The sequence below is a fragment of the Eurosta solidaginis genome, chromosome 2, assembly GCF_040869045.1.
Source record: "Eurosta solidaginis isolate ZX-2024a chromosome 2, ASM4086904v1, whole genome shotgun sequence".
NCBI classification, from domain to species: Eukaryota; Metazoa; Arthropoda; class Insecta; order Diptera; family Tephritidae; genus Eurosta; species Eurosta solidaginis.
In genome coordinates this window covers 259,600,856-259,623,650 of record NC_090320.1, presented here as the reverse complement: position 1 = coordinate 259,623,650, position 22,795 = coordinate 259,600,856, and the positions used below count along the sequence as shown (strand labels likewise).

Below are 22,795 nucleotides of genomic sequence, written 5' to 3'. Positions count from 1 at the left end.
TTTACAGATTTTTTGCGATGGAATTTTTGCTAAGCGAAAGTTGGATTTAATTTTAAAACAGAGCAGAGGTCTGCAATAAGTAGTTGTAAACGGAACGCGACATAGGCAAAGTCACAATAAAATATTTTAACGAATTTACTGCTATTCCCTTATTTGCAAACCTCTGCCAACGTTCGAATCACTAAACTGTTGAATAAATAACACCTATATTCAGTAATGCAAAATGGCCTTTATTAAAGTCCTTCACAATAAATAACTCTACTATTACTCGCCAGATAGCGTCTTAAATCCAACTAATTCTCGCGCCTCTAGTGGTGTCGCCTTTTATACTGTTTGGTTTACTCGTTGACATTTCTTGGCGGTTCTGTTCTAGAATCTACTAGTTGGTTATCTGCTTAATTTTCTCAGCTATAACTACAGATAGATTTATAGCTTCTCTCACAGCTCAGGCGGGTGTGTTTGTGAGCGACACTTCCACAATAATATTGCATATCTCAGATAAGATATCTGCATGTGTTTGTGCGTTGCTTATCCGCTGCGTGTATGTACGTATGTGTAGACATAATGATTGAATTATCGATGTGCATCAAGTCACTGCTTAGCATCGGATTAGAGATGGCAGTATCCCTTAGTGTTGCTAATATTCGTAACAATATGATTTTTAGTTAGGTAACACTCTAAACGAAGAACTTGACTGTTCAAAGTTGACTGCGAAGAAACCTTGTAATGTTGATGCATTAAAAGAAATGATTAGGATGAGAAACGTTACAAATAACTAAGTAAAGATTACATAACGAATTTAAACAATATTTTACCCTACTAAAAATTTAAAAAAATGGATATTTAAATTAAATTAAAAAAAAAGCTTTTCTAAGAACGGGCTTTTATTACTTGTTAATAAAACGAACTAAAAAGTAAAAAATAAAATTAAAGAAAAAAACCTTTTAAAAATAAGCTTTTATCATTGGTTAATAAAATTAACTAAAAATAAAAAATTAATTGACTGTAAAGAAACATAACATTTTATAAGTTCATTGTAACCTTTAGGGATAATTAGGAAGAAGCCTAATTATCCTTAAAGATTACAATGAACTTGTAAAATGTTATATTTCTTTACAGTCAATTTATTTTTTATTTTATTGGTTAATTTTATTAACCAATAATAAAAGCTTATTTTTAAAAAGTTTTTTTTTTCTTTAGTTTTTTATACAGCAATGTTGACAATTTATCCATAAACTGTCCTTTCCATTTTTGCTTTCCACAATCCTCTCTTTGGAACTTTATACGTACTGTTGATGGATAAATTTTCAACATTGCTTAGAATAATATAAGGGTGTATAACTTAATCCCGACTTACAAAATCCCGAAACACATAATCCCGAAACACTTAATCCCGACACGACCAAATCCCGACAACTCATAATTCCGACACGACCAAATCCCGACAAAAATCCCGACAACATGTAAATTGGGACTTTAACATTTTTATATACTTTTTCAGTATTTTTGAATAAGCTGGATTCAGTTTTCACTCAGTGATAAAACGATGCCATAAAAAATACACATCTTCGGTATCATTCTATTATTTTAGGCACCCCTTTGCGTAGGCTACCTTCGGCCGCGACTAATAAAAATAATCCTTAGCCGATCCAACACCGGCTGCGCCATGCGCAGTAATTCCACGTAGAACACCTTTCTGCATAGGCGGCCTTCGGCCGCGCTTACAAAAGATAACCCTGGGCTACGCCATGCCAAGTCCGGGTGTGTGGTATAAGCGTGGCTACCGCCACGGTGATATCCTTCTGCGTAGGCGGCCTTCTTATATTATTTGCTACATATATGTATTTGCATTATTAAGTTTTCTCTTAATAAATTTTCTCATGTACGTTGACTTGTAATTTCATAATCTGAATAAAATTTAGAAATAATAATAATTTTATAATTTTCTGTCATTCTTCTAACAATTTTAACTAAAATTTGTTTAATAACGAAATTTTAGTAAATTAGTCTGGATTATGTGCTGTCGGCATTTTGAGTTGTCGGGATATTGTGTTGTCGGAATTTCGTTAAGTCGGGATTTTGTTATGTAAGGATTGTGTCTTGTCGGGATTTCCGAAAATTGTCGGGATTATGAGTTGTCGGGATTTTGAAACACGGGATTATGGAGTTCACCCATAATATAAGTATGTGATGAATGGAAAAGAAATTCTAGCCGTTTTTTTCTTGTCCAAATGTTTTCTCATAAAGTTTGTTTTGTTGTCTTTCTAGACGAAAACGTCCTTCTAGTAATTGGCTTCAGGTGTATTGCTTTCGTTTTCCAGTGATTATTGATCTGGCTCTGTAACTTTCAAGATTGGTATTTTAGCTTTAGAAATGTCTTAAGATGACATACTCCGATTTGCAAAAGTAATTACATAATCGGCTCAAACATATTTTTATACTCAGTTGAGCAGAGCTCACAGAGTATATTAACTTTGATTGTATAACGGTTGGTTGTACATATATAAAGGAATCGAGATAGATATAGACTTCCATATATCAAAAACATCAGTATCGAATAAAAATTTGATTGAGCCATGTCCGTCCATTCGTCCGCCCGTCCGTCTGTCCGTTAACACGATAACTTGAGTAAATTTTGAAGCATTTTGATGAAATTTTGTATGTGGATTCCTGGGCACTCATCTCAGATCGCCATTTAAAATGAACGATATCGGACTATAACCACGCCCACTTTTTGGATATCGAAAATTTCGAAAAATCGAAAAAGTGCGATAATTCATTATCAAAGACGGATAAAGCGATGAAGCTTGGTAGGTGAGTTGAACTTATGACGCATAGTACAAAATCTGTAAAATTTTGTACAATGGGCGTGGCACCGCTCACTTTTAAAAGAAGGTAATCTAAAAGTTTTGCAAGCTGTAATTTGGCAATCGTTGAAGATATCATGATGAAATTTGGCAGGAACGTTACTGCTACAATTACCTTGTAGTTGATGTTCAGAGAGTGCTTAGATTATGGAGGGAACACTTCTCTTCTCTCCTAAATGGAGGTATTGGTTCACCGCGCAGAGATGACGAACCCGATCCCGCTTCTTAGCAAAATATGGGCGGACGAGTGCATGCCCGACGATTGGAATCTAAGTGTTCTTTGCCCAGTCCACAAGAAGGGGGATACTGCAAAATGCACCAAATATCGTGGAATCAGCCTTCTTAACATCGCATATAAGGTCCTTTCAAGTGTATTGTGCGAAAGATTGAAGCCCACCGTGAACCGGCTGATTGGACCTTATCAGTGCGGCTTCAGACCTGGTAAATCTACCATCGACCAGATTTTCACAAAGCGCCAAATCTTGAAAAAAACCCGTGAAAAGAGAATGGACACACATCACTTCTTCGTCGACTTTAAGGCCGCCTTCGACAGCACGAAAAGGAGCTGCCTGTATGCCGCTATGTCTGAATTGGGTTCCTACGCAAAACTTATACGGCTGCGCAAAATGACGTTGAGCAACATAGTCAGCTCAGTCAGAATTGGGAAGGACCTCTCCGAGCCGTTCGAAACTAAACGAGGTTTCAGACAGGGTGAACCCATATCGTGCGATTTCATTCATTTGATGCTGGAGAAAATTATACTAGCTGCAGAACTAACCGCACTGGAACAATATACTATAAAAGCGTGCAATTACTGGCATATGCTGATGACATTGATATCATCGGCCTAAATACCCGCGCTTTTAGTTCTGCTTACTCCAAACTGGAAAAAGGAGCGGCAAAGATGGGTTTGATGGTGAATGAGGACAAAACGAAGTACATGCTCTCATCGAGAAAAGAGTCAGCACATGCGCGCCTTGGCAACCACGCTACTGTTGGCAGCCATAATTTCCAAATAGTAAAAGACTTCGTTTATTTGGGAACCAGCATCAACACTAGCAACAACATCAGTACTGAAATCCAGCGAAGAATCAATCTTGCCAATAAATGCTACTTTGGACTAGGTAGGCAATTGAAAAGTAAAGTCCTCTTTCGGCGAACGAAAATCATACTCTACAAGTCACTTATCGTACCCGTCCTGCTATATGGGGCAGAAGCATGGACCATGACAGCAGCAGATGAAGCGGCTTTGGGAGAGTTCGAGAGAAAAGTTCTTCGAAAGATTTATGGACCTCTACGTGTTGGTGATGGCGAGTACCGAAGAAGATTTAATGATGAGCTGTACGAGCTATACGCAGACATCAACATAGTCCAGCGAATTAAAACGCAGCGGCTGCGCTGGCTAGGCCATGTTATGCGAACGAAAGATGATGATCCGGCCAAGAAAGTGTTTCTACCGGAACCCGCCTATGGACGCAGAGGTAGAGGGCGGCCCCCACTCCGTTGGAAGGACCAGGTGGAAAACGATTTAAACTCCCTTGGTGTGACCAATTGGCGCCGGTTGGCGGAGCGAAGGAAATACAGGCGCGCCTTGTTGGACGGCCATAACCGTTTAGACGGTTAAGCGCCAATTAAATAAGTAAGTAAGTTACTGCTATTTCTATATGTATGCTTAATAAAAATTAGCAAGATCGGAGAGCGGCCATGCCCACTTAAAAAAAATTTTGTTTAAAGTCAAATTAAAACAAGTAAGGAAGGTTAAGTTCGGGTGTAACCGAACATTACATACTCAGTTGAGAGCTATGGTGACAACAAAAGGGAAAATAACCATGTAGGAAAATGAACCGAGGGAAACCCTGGAATGTGTTTGTATGGCATGGGTATCAAATGAAAGGCATTAAAGAGTATTTTATGAGGGAGTGGGCCATAGTTCTATAGGTGGACGCCATTTAGGGATATAGCCATAAAGGTGGACCAGGGGTGACCCTAGAATTTGTTTGTACAATATGGGCATCAAACGAATGGTGTTAATGAGTATTTTAAAAGGGAGTGGGCCTTAGTTCTATAGGTGGATGCCGTTTCGAAATATCGTCATAAAAGTGGACCAGGGGTGACTCTAAAATGTGTTTGTACGATATGGGTATCAAATTAAAGGTATTAATGATGGTTTTAAAAGGGAGTGGTGGTTGTTGTATAGGTGGTCGCCTTTTCGAGATATCGCCATAAAGGTGGACCAGGGGTGACTCTAGAATACGTTTGTACGATATGGGTATCAAATGAAAGGTGTTAATGAGTATTTTAAAAGGGAGTAATCCTTAGTTCCATAGGTGGACGCCGTTTCGAGATATCGCCATAAAGGTGGACCAGGGGTGACCCTAGAATTTGTTTGTACAATATGGGTATCAAAAGAAAGGTGTTAATGAGTATTTTAAAAGGGAGTAATCCTTAGTTCCATAGGTGGACGCCGTTTAGAGATATCGCCATAAAGGTGGACCAGGGGTGACCCTAGAATTTGTTTGTACAATATGGGCATCAAACGAAAGGTGTTAATGTGTATTTTAAAAGGGAGTGGGCCTTAGTTCTATAGGTGGACGCCGTTTCGAAATATCGCCACAAAGGTGGACCAGGGGTGACTCTAGAATTTGTTTGTACAATATGGGCATCAAATTAAAGGTATTAATGAGGGTTTTAAAAGAGAGTGGTGGTAGTTGTATATGTGAAGGCGTTTTCCAGATATCGACCAAAATGTGGACCAGGGTGACCCAGAACATTATCTGTGGGATACCGCTAATTTATTTATATATCTAATACCTACCAAGATTTTAAGGGTTTTTTATTTCGCCCTGCAGAACTTTTTCATTTTCTTCTACATAATATGGTAGGTGTCACAACCATTTTATAAAGTTTTTCTAAAGTTATATTTCACTTCAATAAAACAATCCAATTACCTTACCATGTTTTATCCCTTTTTTCGTATTTGGTATAGAATTATGGCATTTTTTTAATTTTTCGTAATTTTCGATATCGAAAAAGTGGGCGTGGTCATAGTCGGATTTCGTTCGTTTTTCATACCAAGATAAAGTGAGTTCAAGTAAGCACGTGAACTAAGTTCATTAAAGATATGTCGATTTTTGCTCAAGTTATCGTGTTAACGGCCATGCGGAAGGACAGACGGACGACTGTGTATAAAAACTGGGCGTGGCATCAGCCGATTCCGCCCATTTTCACAGAAAACATTTAAGGTTATAAAATCTATGCCCCTACCGAATTTCAAAAGGATTGGTTGATTTTTGTTCGACTTATGGCGTTAAAAGTATCCTAGACAAATTAAATGAAAAAGGGCGGAGCCACGCCCATTTTGAAAGTTTCTTTTATTTTTGTATTTTGTTGCACCACATCATTATTGGAGTTGAATGTTGACATAATTTACTTATATACTGTAAAGATATTAAATTTTTTGTTAAAATTTTACTTAAAAAAAAAATTTTTTTTAAAAGTGGGCGTGGTCCTTCTCCGATTTTGCTCATTTTTATTAAGCGTACATATAGTAATAGGAGTAAAGTTCCTGCCAAATTTCATCATGATATCTTCAACCACTACCAAATTACAGCTTGCAAAAGTTTTAAATTACCTTCTTTTAAAAGTGGGCGGTGCCTCGCCCATTATCCAAAATTTTACTAATTTTCTATTCTGCGTCATAAGTTCAACTCATCTACCAAGTTTCGTTGCTTTATCTGTCTTTTGTAATGAATTATCGCACTTTTTCGGTTTTTCGAAATTTTCGATATCGAAAAAGTGGGCGTGGTTATAGTCCGATATCGTTCATTTTAAATAGCGATCTGAGATGAGTGCTCAGGAACCTACATACCAAATTTCATCAAGATACCTCAAAATTTACTCAAGTTATCGTGTTAACGGACGGACGGACAGACGGACATGGCTCAATCAAATTTTTTTTCGATCCTGATTATTTTGATATATGGAAGTCTATATCTATCTCGATTCCTTTATATATGTACAACCAACCGTTATCCAATCAAACTTAATATACTCTGTGAGCTCTGCTCAACTGAGTATAAAAAAAAGTTAATATCTTTACAGTATATAAGTAACGTATGTCAACATTCAAATCCAGTAATGATATGGAGCATCAAAATACAAAAATAAAAGAAATTTTCAAAATGGGCGTGGCGCCGCCCATTTTCACTTAATTTGTCTAAGATACTTTTAATGCCATAAGTCGAACAAAAATTTACAAATCCTTGTGAAATTTGGTAGGGGCTTAGATAGGACGATAACGGTTTTCTGTGAAAAAGAGAGAAATCGGTGGAAGCCACGCCCAGTTTTTATACACAGTCGACCGTCTGTACTTCCGCTTGGCCATAAACATGATAACTTGAGCAAAAATCGATATATCTTTACTAAACTCAGTTCACGTAATTATCTGAACTCGATTTATCGTGCTATTAAAAATGGGCGAAATCCGACTATGACCACGCCCACTTTTTCGATATCGAAAATTACGAAAAACGAAAACAAAAATGCCATAATTCTATACCAAATACGAAAAAAGGGATGAAACATAGTAATTGGATTGGTTTATTGACGCAAAATATAACTTTAGAAAAAAATTTTGTAAAATGGGTGTGGCACCTTCCATATTAAGTAGAAGAAAATAATAAAGTTCTGCAGGGCGAAATAAAAAAACCCTTGAAATCTTGGCAGGTATTATATATATAAATAAATTAGCGGTATCCAACAGATGATGTTCTGGGTCAGCCTGGTCCACATTTTGGTCGATATTTGGAAAACGCCTTCACATATACAACTACCACCACTCCCTTTAAAAACTCTCATTAATACCTTTAATTTGATACCAATTTCGTACAAACACATTCTAGAGTCACCCCTGGTCCACCTTTATGGCGATATCTCGAAAAGGCGTCCACCTATAGAACTAAGGCCCACTCCCTTTTATAATTCCCAATAACGCCTTTCATTTGATACCCATATAGTACAAAAAAATTCTAGAGTCAGCCCTGGTCCACCTTTATGGCGATATCCCTTAATGGCGTCCACCTATAGAAACACGACCCTCTTAAAATACTCTTTAATACCATCCATTTGATACACATGTCATACAAACACATTCCAGGGTTACCCTAGGTTCCTTTTACAACATGGTGATTTTCCCTTACTTTGTCTCCATAGCTCTCAACTGAGTATGTAAGGTTCGGTTACATCCGAACTTAGCCTTCCTTACTTGTTAGTTCTAACCTGGCCTTGCATATTATTCATTGGAATTTCAAGAACCGAAGGGTTGGATTACCATTTTTTATGTTAGTTTTTACCTTGACAATTTCATATTAATTTAATTGACTATTTTAATATATAAACAGTCATAATTTTCTTAGTTAATGAATTTGGATTTTTATACACTGTGTGCAAAGCACGGTTGGTTGTACAGGTATAAAGAAATCGAGATAGATAGAGACTTCCATATATCAAAATCATCAGTATTGAAAAAAAAATTTTATTGAGCCATGTCCGTCCGTCCGTCCGTCCTTCTGCCCGTTAACACGATAACTTGATTAAATATTGAGATATCTTCACCAAATTTGGTACACGAGCTTATCTGGAGTCAGAATAGATTGGTATTAAAAATTAGCGAATTCGGATGATAACCACGCCCACTTTTTATATATATAACATTTGTGAAAACACAAAAAACCTGATTATTTAGTAAATAATACACCTAGAATGTTGAAATTTGACGTATGGACTGATATTGAGACTCTTGATAAAAATTTGATTTTTTTTAAATGGGCGTGGCACCGCCCACTTGTGATAAAATCAATTTTAAATATATTATTAATCATAAATCAAAAATCATTAAACCTATCATAACAAGATTCGGCAGAGAGGTTGCATTTACTATAAGTAATGCTTTGAAGAAAAATTTACGAAATCGGTTGAGGACCACACCCACTTTTATATAAAAGATTTTTAAATGGGTCGTGGACGAATAAAATATGCCATATTTTTGCAAAAAAGAGATTTATATATATTCCCAAGTGGATTTATAACAGCAAATAGGAAAAACTTCAAATTTAAAAAAACGGGCGTGGCACCGCCCCTTTTATTACTAAGTAATTTTCTATGTTTCGGGAACCATAACTTAAAGAAAAATTTACGGATCGTAAGAAAATTGGGTACACAAATTTCTCATATAGCAGGAAGTATTTCAAGAATTGGACGAGATTGGTTAAAGATCACGCCCTCTTTTGTATAAAGGATTTTTAAAAGGGTCGTAGACGAAAATAATAAGCTATATCTTTGCGAAAAAAAGCTTTGTGTCAATAGAATTTTTAAATTGAATTATAACATTAAATTGGATAACGCTAAAATTGTTGAAAATGGGTGTGGCACCGCCCCATTTATTACTAAGCAATTTTCTATGTTTCATGAGCCATAACTCGAAGAAAAATTAACATATCGTAACGAAATTGTGTACACGTATTTTCCTTAAAGCAGAAAATATTTTTAGAAAAAATGGACGGGATCGATTATAGACCACGGCAACTTAGAAATGAAACAAGTTTAAAAGAGCCGTAGACAAGAATAATGAGCTATAACTTACCAAGAAATAGTTTTGAATCAATGATATTTCACTTATCAAGTTTTATTGTAAGAGCAAAGGGGGAGAGATTTTTTTTAACGGGCGGTGCCACGTGTTATATAGAAAAGTAATTTATCTGAAATGAAATGTACAAGTGAAGCTCACGCTGAGTATATAACGTTCGGTTACACCCAAGCTTAGACACCTTTATTTGTTTTAAATTAATTGCAAACCTACTTGAAGGTCGTAAACTCGTTTATTTAAATTTCAAATAGTCATATGAATGTTACGCCATATTATCGTTTTGGTTAATTGAGTTATTTTAATTTAAAATAAATAAATCAGTTATAGTTGCCGGTGGTAATGAATTCTATTGGTTTAATTGATCAACAAAGCTTTATTCTTGAATTCAATGGAAATATTTAAAAAATATAAACAGCTCCTTCATTTTTGCCTCTGGTTCACAAGAGCAGCCATAAAGCTCTACACTATGTACCCACCTTTAACACGGATTTAGCAGATTATATGAACATTCGTTGCTCTATATTAAACGAATTGTTACATACACACACATACATGTACACGTATTGCAGTGAAAGCTAGAAATGCATTTAGCATAACAATCCAGTTACTGCTAACACGAACAGTTGGTGCAGTTGTTGCTTGCATTGCATTAAATGCTGTTGTATGACCTTAAATATTGCTAACTGCTCTTTGCTGGGTGCCTGGTTTGTCGGGCGCTAAAGCTGTTGTAAGCGCTGCAGAAATCGCTGTTGAAAGCTAACAAAAGTTGCAGTTTACCGCTGCACTGCACTGCAAGTTTGTAAGAACTTTACATTGTAAACTGCTCTTAAAGTTGTTGGTGATCTTAATAGGCAGCGCAGTTTTCGCTTTTAAATGGCAATGCTTGAGTATTCTCACTTGTTGTGGAGCAAGTTTATAGTAATTTTTATCGGGTTGTAAGTTAGTAAAAATGTATGTGAGCGAAAATGTACGACAACATAATGCAGCTATGCTAGTTTAACATTAACAGTTCTACTACAGTCTATTTGACTTCTAAGTTTATGTTACTGTCAGGGTTGGTGAAATGTTATTGGCAGTGGCAAGTAGCTGTAGAAAATATGTGAGTTAGGTTGTATGAAAATCTCTTCAACTTACATCAACAGCATCTCGATTAAGTAAAACTAAAAAAGCGCACACAACAACAACAGTTACTGTTCAATTTGAAGCGCTATTATTGACTGTGAGTGCTAATCAGAAACAAACTGTGCATTTATTTGGAGACTTTATACTCAATAAGCTTTGACAGTTTTTTCAGAGATATATTTTCATATACTGTAGCTCGTGTAAAATTTGCATTTGCTTTTTTAAGAGAGCATCTCTAATTTATTCTATTTAATTTACACTTTATCGTGGGTTGTAAGGGGTCGTGACGCATCTCAAACAGCCTCTCCGACTCAAATGTCAACCTCGTCCTTCTGGTGGTACACTCTGTTTCCACAAAAGAGGCTCTGACGACCGAGTCCATGGCGGGATAGCCATGTCAACAACTAGCTCATAGTAGGAAATGATTATAGCTATCTGGCTTGATCTGGCATGTTTGGAGGCCATATCTGCACAAAACCAGCCCTAAGGCAGCAAACCTGCCACCAAACTATGGAAGTTTTAGCTTGATACCCTATGATTTCCTAAGCACTCAAACATCAATAAATCAACAAGAGAAACAAATCGGACGGACTATTTGATGACGAACATTGGCTTGCGTAAAAGGACTCGATTTGTTCAGTGGAACGTACGAACACTCAACCAATCAGGAAAACTGGCACAACTGACATCGGAATGCATTGAGGTTCTGGGAATAAGCGAAATGAGATGGAATACTTCAGGCGAACAACGAACCGCAGACGGCGATTTAATAATCTTATCAGGTATTCCCAACTCTAACGACCCGCACATCAATGGTGTTGGCATATACTTCAGCCGGAAAATCAAAACCTCCTTGCTAGAATACCCTGCAATCTCCGATAGAATTATTACCGCTCGATTAAATGCTAAACATCGGAAAATAACAATCGTCCAACGGAGTAGAGTGAACTTCAAGTCAAGGAGCGGTTTTATAGCATGGTTGATAGAATGCTAACACGTATAAACCGGGATGATTTGGATATATTGATGTGCGAATTTAATGCCCGAGTAGGTAGCTACAACGCAGGATTGGAGCACGTCATTGGAAAACATGGAATGGGACAGTGGAACGAAAACGGAGAACTTTTAATAGAAACGTGTTCCAGTCATGGTCTCATGATTGGTGGATCAATTTTTATTCACAAAGAGTCTCATAAAATGACATGGACAGCACCCAACCCAGCGCTGCAAAACCAACATTTTTAAATCGACCATATATGTGTCAGTAAAAGATGGATCCAATCTTTACTGGATGTTAGGAGCAAACGAATCGCAGAAATAGGCTCCGACCACTATCTTGTAATAGCCGAAATGCGGCTTCAGCTTTCAAAAGTTGTGTGCAACAACACTACTGGAAGGAAAAAAATTTCAAATTAACAGCTGCAAGAAGACAACACGAAATCAAACTTTTTCGATCGATGCGCACAAAATATGAGAACGGCTACAGAACAGACAAGCTCCTAGCTTCGCCGGTTAAGTATAATCCCGTTATAAATCATGTGAATAATAATAAATAAATGAATGAATGAATGAATGAGATAGTGAAACACAAGTAAGCGATCTATATAAAATCATCTATGCTTGAATCAGCCAACGAAATACTCGGTGCATCAACAAGAAATAATAGGGAGTGGCTAAGTGCAGCGTTTTGGTAATTAGTTGAAGCGCGAAGGTCAAAAAGGGAAAAATTATTAAGCCAACCAAACGTGAGAAGTGGCCTGCAGCTGCGCCGGGATATCTCGATTCTATCCAATGTAATTAAAAGACGAGCGAGAGCAGATAAGAGAGCATATTATGAACGATTAGCGTGTGAGGCTGAGGTTGCTGCATTTAAAGGAAACTTGAAAAAAGTTTTTTTTATCAGTCGGAAGTTTTGAAACGATAAATCTAATTGAAGCATGCCTGTGAGGGATCGCGACGGGAGCATGATTACTATGGACGAAGAGCAACTTAAAATACGGCAAGACGACTCCGACAAAACGTTTAATGTAATAGCTCATAATCCCGATATGCCCAGCATTAGTCAATAAATGAGACCACTGCGTAATATATACACACAACCACCAAGTAAGGAAGAAATCGCCGCGGCCATTGGTCGTTGAAAAATAGCAAAGCAGATGGAATTGACGACATCCCAGCGGAATTCCTGAAAGATGATATTGACAGTACAACCGATATGCTTTATCCCCTATTTAGAGCCATCTGGAACTCAGAACAGATACCGCCAGAATGGAAAGAGTCCATCATCGTAAAAATACCAAAGAAAGGCGATTTAACTGAATCCAGCAATTGGTGTGGTGAGAAAAGTCTTCAACAATATTATATTGGAGCGCATTGTTCAGCCTATAAACGAACGTCTACGAAAGCAACAGTCTGGTTTTCGTCCTAATCGCTCCTGTATTGCCAACATTAGCGCTATGCAAGATATCATAGAACAATGCATTGAGTACAACAGCACGTTGTATGCAACTTTCGTAGAGTATGAGAAGGCTTATGATTCTATTAAAAGGGACTGCATCTGCCCTTCCTTGCAGAGAATTGGAGTTCCTCAAAAAATTACTAACATTATTAGGAAAATTATTAACATTATGAAAATTCAAAATTCAGAGTGTTGCATAATGGGAAACTAAGCAATGCATTTGAATCGACTACAGGTGTCAAGCAGGGGTGTATATTATCACCACTGTTGTTTATTGTGGTCTTGGACTGGGTGCTCGAAATATTTGACTGGCAAAATAGGGGCATAAACTGGAGACTTAACTCCAGTCTTGAGGATTTGGATTACGCAGATGACATTGTCCTGCTATCACACACACACCAGCACAGGCAGGCAAAACTCGACCACCTGCATTACCAGTCGTCAAAGTTTGGGTTGAAAAAATATAAGAAAAACCGAATCTATGCGTATCAAAGGTAACAACTCAGCTAATTTCACAATTGATGGCCAAAATTTTACCGAAAGCTTTACACACTTGGGAAGTATTCTCGCCGTAGATGGTGGTGCAAAAAGAGATATAAACGCTCGAATCCATAAAGCCCGGGGAGCTTTTGCTAGACTTCATGGTGTATGGCGCGCTAATAACCTTCGAACTGAAACAAAAATAAATATTTTTTACGCATGTGTGAAGTCTGTTTTGTTGTACGGCTCGGAAACTTGTCTCGTAACTGCTGAAACTAAAGCCAAACTACAGTCCTTCATTAACCACTGCTTCAGAAATATAATGCAGATATGGTGGCCTAGAACGATATCGAACGAAGAGTTATGTAGGCTGACCAACAAAACCAGTGTACATATTGAAATATGGAAGCGTAAATATGGCTGAATAAGCCACGTTGCACATGCTGCCTTAACCTGGAATCCTCAAGGGACACGATGCAGGGGCCGACCAAAGATGACTTGGAGGAAAACGGTTCTTCAGGAAACTGGCAAATCGTTTAACGAATTAAGGCAAATAGCACGAAATAGAAATAATTGGAAAACTTTTGTTGAATCCTTAAGCTCCTAATGGAGTATGAAATAATACACTTTATAGTAAATTACAAAACACTCTAACACTCTTTTAACATTAAAAATCGATGGTTGCTCTGAGGAATGACTTAGTAAAAAGATGATAATTTTGTTTTTGGAAAAAAGAACGTCAGTACCAAGTACACCTGAAGTTCGGTGTGTACACGTATAGTATGCGTTTGGAAAACTAATATTTTGTAATTACATAGAGTGCACACAGTGGTTGTGGTTAAACCACAACGGAGGTAACTTTATCAGACAAAATAGTTTCGGGCTTTTTGTAAAGAACTTCGTTAGCTTTTCATCGGCAGCAACCGGTAACGATAATATATTGTTTTGTTATCAGATTTTTATCGTTTTTTGGTTTGCTATCGGCTTTCTATTACCGATTAAACTGCTTCTTATGGTTTTTATTTTCATTATCTGTTTCATAATAAACCAATCAGAAGTCGATAACAAATTGATTATGCATTGGTAGCACAAGAAATCGATACAATTTCAATATAATATCGAAAACCTCTTTATAACAATCGCTTGATTTTCGATGTATTACAGCGCTAAAATAATATATCGATAACTTTTCGATAAAAACCTATAACTTTACGGTATCTTATATATAACTTCTTGCTTTTAAATTTATAACTTTTTGATACCGATAGCAAAAAGATACATTTTTCGTAATATATTGATGGAAAATAAATACATTTTTTAACATTGCTGTAGCATACTTATAAGTTATCGATATCGCCAAATAGTCGATAACTTTTTGATATTAAATAGGCACTTTTTGATAACGAAATAAATAACAATGTTGGATTTTGTGAGCTCGAGGCCTTGCTTTGAATAAAACACTATATTAATATTCATAAATTTATTTGGTCGATATTTCGATTTCAATCTGAAGTCATTTTCAAGATTGCATGAAAATGCATGACCGATAAAAAATCCAAAATAACAACTTTTTTGACAACGCATCCATACCAAGTCGATAACTCGCTAATAACAAATATATAATGCTATAAAACAAAATTGGCAACCAATATCTCTTTTGTAGGGATAGAAGCTGAGTTATTTTATTGAATAATATTCGTAAGCCCATGAAACATGTTGTTATTTTGTGTTCTTTTAATCAGTGGGAAGAACTTTTAAATTTATTAAGAGGTTCCCTCTTCCGCACATGATTAACCGAAAGTTCTTCAGGAATAGGTTATAATAGAAAACAAGCAAGGAAGGCTAAGTTCGGGTGTAACCGAACATTACATACTCAGCTGAGAGCTTTGGAGACAAATAAGGGGAAATCGCCATGTTGGAAAATGAACCTCGGGTAACCCTGGAATGTGTTTGTATGACATGGGTATGAAATGGAAGGTATTAAATAGTATTTTAAAAGGGAGTGAGTCATAGTTCTGTAGGTGGAAGCCATTTTCGGATATCGCCATAAAGGTGGACCAGGGGTGACTCTAGAATGCGTTTGTACGATATGGGTATCAAATGAAAGGTGGTAATAAGTGTTTTAAAAGGGAGTGATCTTTAGTTCTATAGGTGGACGCCTTTTCGAGATATCCGCCATAAAGGTGGACCAGGGGTGACTAGAATGCGTTTGTACGTTATGGGTACCAAATTAAAGGTATTAATGAGGGTTTTAAAAGGGAGTGGCCCTTAGTTTTATATGGAAAGGCGTTTTCGAGATACCGACCAAAATCTGGACCAGGGTGACCCAGAACATAATCTTTTGGGGACCGCTTATATATTTATATATGTAATACCACGAACAGTGTTCCTGTCAAGATTCTAGGGGCGTTTGATTTCGCCCTGCATAATTTTTTCATTTTTTTCTACTTAATGTTGTAACGAACTTACTTGCAAATGCTCTTATTTGCCCTTCGGCTAAGTTCGAGTCACTAAACTGTTGAATAAATAACTCCAATATTGAATAATGGAAAAATGGCCTTTATTAAAGTACTTCACAATAACACTTATACTTTGCAACTAGCTTGCTTAACAACCAAACTGATTGATAGTTCAAATGAAACTCTACTTTCAAAATAATACTGCTATGGTTCGCTAGATAGTGTCTTAATCGAAACTGCTTGATAGCTTAACTCAAACTGAATTCCAGCGCATCTACATTTGCTGCCTTTGTACTGTCTGATTTCAACGTTCGCATCTTCTAGGCGCGTCCAGAATTTACTAGTTGCCATCAGCTCTCAAACTTCTCAGCTGTAACTACAATTGCACGATTTTATAGCTTCCCTCATTGCATACTTTCCGGAGTATCTCAGATATATGCATGTGTTTGTGCATTGTTTCTGCGCTGCTCGTATACTTACATGGTACATATGTGTAGACGCAATTATTGTTTCTTTTATGTAGATACATATTGATTGAATTATTGATGTGAATTCACGTCACTGCTTAGCATCGGCTAAGAGAGAGCAGCACCCCTTAATTTTGCTAATATTCGTAACAATATGGTAGGTGTCACAACCATTTTACAAAGTTTTTTTAAAGTTATATTTTGCGTCAATAAACCAATCCAGCCAACATGTTTCATCCCTTTTTTCATATTTGATACAGAATTATGGCATTTTTTAATTTTTCGTAATTTTCGATATCGAAAAAGTGGGCGTAGTCATAGTCCGATTTCGGCCATTTTTTATACCAAGATAAAGTGAGTTCAGATAAGTACGTGAATTAAGTTTAGTAAAGATATATCGATATTTGCTCAAGTTATCGTGTTAATGGTCAAGCGGAAGGACTGTGTATAAAAACTGGGCGTGGCTTCAACCAATTTCGCCCATTTTCACAGAAAACAGTTATCGTCATTGAATCTATGCCCCTGCCAAATTTCAAAAGGATTGGTTAATTTTTGTTTGGTTTATGGCATTAAAAGTATTCTAGACGAATTAAATGAAAAGGGCGGAGCCACGCTCATTTTGAAAATTTCTTTCATTTTTGTATTTTGTTGCACCATATCTTTGCTGGAGTTGAATATTGGCACAATTTACATATATACTGTAAAGATATCAAATTTTTTGTTAAAATTTTACTTAAAATTTTTTTTTTCAAGCGAGCGTGTTCGTCATCCGATTTTGCTAATTTTTATTTAGCACACAAATAGTAATAGGAGTAACGATTTTGCCAAATTTAATCATGATATCTTCAACGACTGTCAAATTACAGCTTGCAAAACTTTTAAATTACCTTCTTTAAAAGTGGGCGCTGCCACGCCTATTGTCCAAAATTTTACTAATTTTATATTCTGCGTCATAAGGTCAACCCACCTACCAAGTTTCATCGCTTTATTCGTCTTTGGTAATGAATTATCGCAATTTTTCGGTTTTTCGAAATTTTCGATATCGAAAAAGTGGGCGTGGTTGCAGTCCGATTTCGTTTGTTTTAAACAGAGATCTGAGATGGGCGCCCAGAAAGCCACGTGCCAAATTTCAACAAGATACCTCAAAATTTACTCAAGTTACACAGACATGGCTAAATGAATTTCTTTTTTCGCCCAGATCATTTTGATATATAGAAGTCTATATCTATCTCGATTAGTTTATGCCGTTACGGATTGCCGTTATGCGAACAAAGTTAATATACTCTGTGACTCTGCTCAGCTGAGTATCTTAGTACCTCTAAATCTCACCTGGCCTTGCATATTGTCCATTGGAATTTTAAGAACAAAAGGGTTGGATTAATATTTTTTATGTTAGTTATTACCTTGCCATTTTCATGTTAATTTAATTGACTATTTAATTATATTAACAATCATAAATTTCTTAGTTGATGTATTTAAATTTTTTTTAAATTATTTACAACTTGAAGGTCCAAACTCGTTTATTTAAATTTCAAATAATCATATGAATGTTACGCCAAATTATCGTTCTAGTTAATTGAGTTTTTTTAAATTAAAATAAATAAATCAGCAATATTTCACGGTTGTAATGAATTCTTTGGTTTAATTGATCAACAAAGCTATATTCTTGAATTCAATGTTAATGTTTGAATAATATAAACAGCTCCTGCATTTGTGCCTCTGGATCACAAGAGCAGCCATAAAGCTCTACACTATGCAGCCACCTTTAAAACGGATTCAGCAGATTATATGGACATTTGTTGCTGTATATTAAACGAATTGTTACATACACACACATACATGTACACGAATTGCAGTAAAAGCTAGAAATGCATTTAGCATAACAATCCAGTTACTGCTAACACGAACAGTTGGTGCTGTTGTTGCTTATATTACATTAAATGCTGTTGTATGAACTTAAACATTGCTTACTGCGCTTTGCTGGGTGCCTGGTTTGTCGGGCGCTAAAGTTGTTGTAAGCGCTGCAGAAATAGCTGTTGAAAGCTAACAAAAGTTAGTTGCAGTTTTCCGCTGCACTGCACTGCAAGTTTGTAAGAACTTTACATTGTAAACTGCGCTTAAAGTTGTTGGTGATCTTAATAGGCAACGCAGTTTTCGCTTTTAAATGGCATTGCTTGAGTACTCTCACTTGTTGTTGAGCAAGTTTATAGTAATTTTTATCGGGTTGTAAGTTAGCAAAAATGTATGTGAGCGAAAATGTACGACAACATAATGCAGCTATGCTAGTTTAACATTAACAGTTTTACTACAGTCTATTTGGCTTCAAAGTTTATGTTGCTGTAACGGTTGGTGAAATGTTATTGGCAGTGGCAAGCAGCTGTGGAAAATATGTGAGTTAGGTTGCATGAAAATCTCTTCAAATTAAATCAACAGTATCTCGATTAAGTAAAACTAAAAAATCGCACACAACAACAACGCTTATTGACTGGGAGTGCTACTCAGAAACAAACTGTGCATTTATTTCGAGACTTTATACTCAATAAGCTTTAACTGTTTTCAAAGATATATTATCATATACTGTAGATCGAGTTAAATTTGCATTTGCTTTTGTAAGAGAGCATTTCTAATTTATTTTATGTTATTTACTCTTTATCGTAAATTACAAAACACTCTTTTAACATTAAAAATCGATGGTTGCTCTGAGGAATGACTTAATAAAAAGATGGTAATTTTGTTTTTGGAAAAAAGAACGTGAGTACCAAGTACACCTGAAGTTCGATGTGTACACGTACAGGTATGCGTTTGGAAAACTAATATTTTGTAATTACATAGAGTGCACACAGTGGTTGTGGTTAAACCACAACGGATGTAGCTTTATCAGACAAAATAGTTTCGGGCTTTTTGTAAAGACCTTCGTTTGCTTTTCATAGGCAACAACCGATAACAACAATCTATTGTTTTATTATCAGATTTTTATTGATAGCTAAATATCCTGGTCGAGTTTTTGGTTTGTTATCGGCCTTCTGTCGCCGACTAAACGGCTTATCATGGTTTCCTTTTCGGTATCTTTTCATAATAAACCAATTAGGAGTCGATAACAAGTCGATTGCGCATTGGTAGCACTAAGGTAAGAAATGAATACAATTTCACAATAATATCGAAAACCCCTTTTGTAACAATCGCTTGATTTTCGATTTATATAATAATATATCGGTAACTTTTCTTTAAAAACCGATAACTTTACGGTATCGTATAGATAACTTCTTGCTATTAAATTTATAACTTTTTGATTATATACCGATATCAAAAAGATACATTTTTCATAACATATCGATGTAAAATCGATACATTTTTTAACATTGCTGTAGCATGTTTATAAGTTATCGATATCGACAAATAGTCGATAACTTTTTGATATTAAATAGGCACTTTTTGATAACGAAATAAATAACTCGTCGATAAAAAATCAAATAAAACAAACTTTTTTGACAGCGCATCTATACCAAGTCGATAACTCGCTAATAACAAATATATAATGCTATAAAACAAAATTGGTAACCAATATCTCTTTTGTAGGGAGAATCTGAGTTATTTTTTTGAATAATTTTCGCAAGCTCATGAAACACGTTGGTATTTTGTGTTCCTTTTGTCAATAGGAAGCAATTTTAGATTTTTTAAGAAGTTCTCACTTTGGCACATGATTAACCGAAAGCTCTTCAGGAAAAGATTATAATAAAAAATATTGCAATCCCAAATTGTTTTAAGACCACATATCCTCACATCAATACATCCTGTCTGATCTTCATGGCGAATCCGCAACCTGTGTCGGATTAAGTTGAGGCGTGTGGCCTTATCCTAATTTCGATATTTGCCCATACTGCCACTATAGTGACGCAAACTGTAAGACTCCTGCTTTTATCTAAAGCTAAGTCTTTGATTATCTTATTATTATTTAGATTCATTTCCAATGGGGTATGCAACTGCAGCTTCTCTGGCTATTCTGTCTTGTTTTATATATCCACATCCCCTACACCTACGAAAAGTTTTCTCATCGCTCCAATAAGCGAAGAAAAAAAATTGGACTAACTGATATGTCATCATCACGTACTGAACATTCTCGCTAAAGAAACAAATGTTGCCAACAGAATATTCCTATTTGGCTGGAAATAACATGAGTGTAAACCAAAATTACAGAGTACGCTTTACGAGCCTTTTTCTTAAAAACCATGACTCTCTTTAAAAGTTGTTCAGATAAACTCAAAACTTCGCACTCAACATACACAAAGCCAAACGAGCACATAAACAAACTCACCACCAGCAAACAATCACTTTGCCTGACGTCCGTAAACCAACAAACATCAGACCATTTGGAGCAACAAGTGACTCTATTGAATGAAGCGGAACTGGCTGCATGAATACAAACATACTTTTGTATGGGCAATATGGCATTTGAGTGAAAAAATTTAATTTTTGAACTCAAACAATTCAACTTTTTTACTTCAAGGCTGTTTGTGCTGCTTAACCGATATGCGGTTGTAGCGCTATATGGACACTGTTAAAGTGCTTTTGTTATAGGCGAAGAACGCGACGAAGTGTTAGTGTTACTGTAGCATTTCTGCAAAGCACGAACATCTGGCTACGATACAATAACCACAACTGTTAATAAGTTCCACTTAAGACTGACGTACAATTTGAATACAGTTTAAGAAAAGTGCTCGTGTAAATAACACCGAATGACGGTGTTGAGCGGTGTTTAGAGACGTTAGTCGGTTGAAGAATATTTAAAAATTTTAAACAAAATATATTAATTTGTTAATTTGGAAAAGTTAGTATAAAATTTTGGTTGTATAAATACAAAATAAAAATATATTACTTTAATTAAAAAAAAAAAAACCAAGAACAGACTAAAAAAGAAATACGTGGATAATTTCTCAAGCAAATTTTGTATGAAACATAAAGAGTTTGTAAAAAATTTCAAAGTGCACAGAGCCCACTAATCGATATTAAGTATTGAGAATTAAAAGAAGCGAAGTATAGCTATATCCACGATGCGAAAAAGAAACAAATTTAAAAAGTTAAAACCCTAAACTTTTTAGTATTATACAAACCAATTATTTAATTATTTTAAAGTGGTGTTCAGCATTTTTTTGCATTTGAATAATCGTCAAGAAATATAGATAAATAAACAAAAAATTGTGTTATAGTGATTATGTGAAATAAAAAGAAAAAACTTTCCGGGTTCAAATTTGAGCTCAAGGGCTATAACAATATTTTTTTTAGCAATTACGGTGTTTTAGTTTTTCAGTTATAAAATTATTATTAGGCCTCGAGCTCGAATTCGAACCTAGTTGCACTCAATAAGCTGATAAAATAAAAACAATTATTAAAAATTCTTATAATACTGCGCTCTTTTAGAACTGAATAAATGTAAAATAAAAACAAACTAATTTAAAAACAAAAAATTTTAAATTCCAAAATAATTTTTATTTTTTTTATTTTATACTTTGTCTTTTATTTTTGTGATTTCTGAAGATTCGTAAAACCTTTCTTAGTTTGTCATTTTTCTGAAAATAATTTTAATTGATTTTTAGAAATTGTTAGATTTGTTGAGCTAGAAGGCTTCACAGGATGAAAGAAACGTATTTTTTGTTTATATTCATTTATAATTTATTTGGTCGATATTTCGACTTCAATCTGAAGTCGTCATCAGGAACATATTGATATGTATAGTCGATTTATTTTTCGTTCGTTTTTTTCATCCTGTGATTCTTTCTAGCTCAATAAATCTAACAATTTAAAATATTGAAGGCTATTAACTTTTATTAAAAAAGATTTTTAGAAATATCAAACAATATTTATGTTTATCTTCTAGTCAAATTTCAAATTTCATTCAATCAAGCAAGGACTTAAGAGCTTAACTTAATTTTGTTTTTAGTTGTGAGCTTTAAAAGAATTAAAAATTTTATTTTTAAAATTAAGATAAAAAATTTATTTCTAAAAAATTAACAAAAAAATAATTATTTAGAAGCATACTTTGAAAAAAATTTTAGTTTCAACTTAACCAAATCTCTTAGCAGATCATGCACATATGACTTCCTTTCAATATTAAAAAAATTAAGTTTTAAATTTAAGTATCGGTGTTTAAAACTACCTAAAACTTTTCATATATTCTTAAATGTCGATACGTTTAAAATTGTGCATTAGACAATGAAGAAATATTTTGCTGCATTTCAAAAAGAAATATAATTTCTTCTTTTAGCAAGTTTCTAACAAAATATAAAAGAATTAAAAAAATTACC

The 22,795-nt window shown here is 35.3% G+C and overlaps 1 protein-coding gene across 15 annotated transcripts in view; it reads left to right on the top strand.

The window, feature by feature from the left end:
- Nucleotides 1-20,836: 20,836 nt before the first annotated feature.
- LOC137240851 (uncharacterized) overlaps nt 20,837-22,795 on the top strand; it is a 458,238-nt gene continuing 456,279 nt past the window's right edge. For 2 of the 15 annotated variants that reach the window (XM_067767735.1, XM_067767727.1), the window contains exon 1: nt 21,013-21,257. The gene's annotated coding sequence lies outside the window, so the exon portion shown is untranslated. Of the gene's footprint in view, nt 20,928-21,012; nt 21,528-21,561; nt 21,924-22,795 lie in introns of those variants that run through there. The other 13 variants (XM_067767725.1, XM_067767726.1, XM_067767737.1 and 10 more) reach the window with 11 other exon arrangements.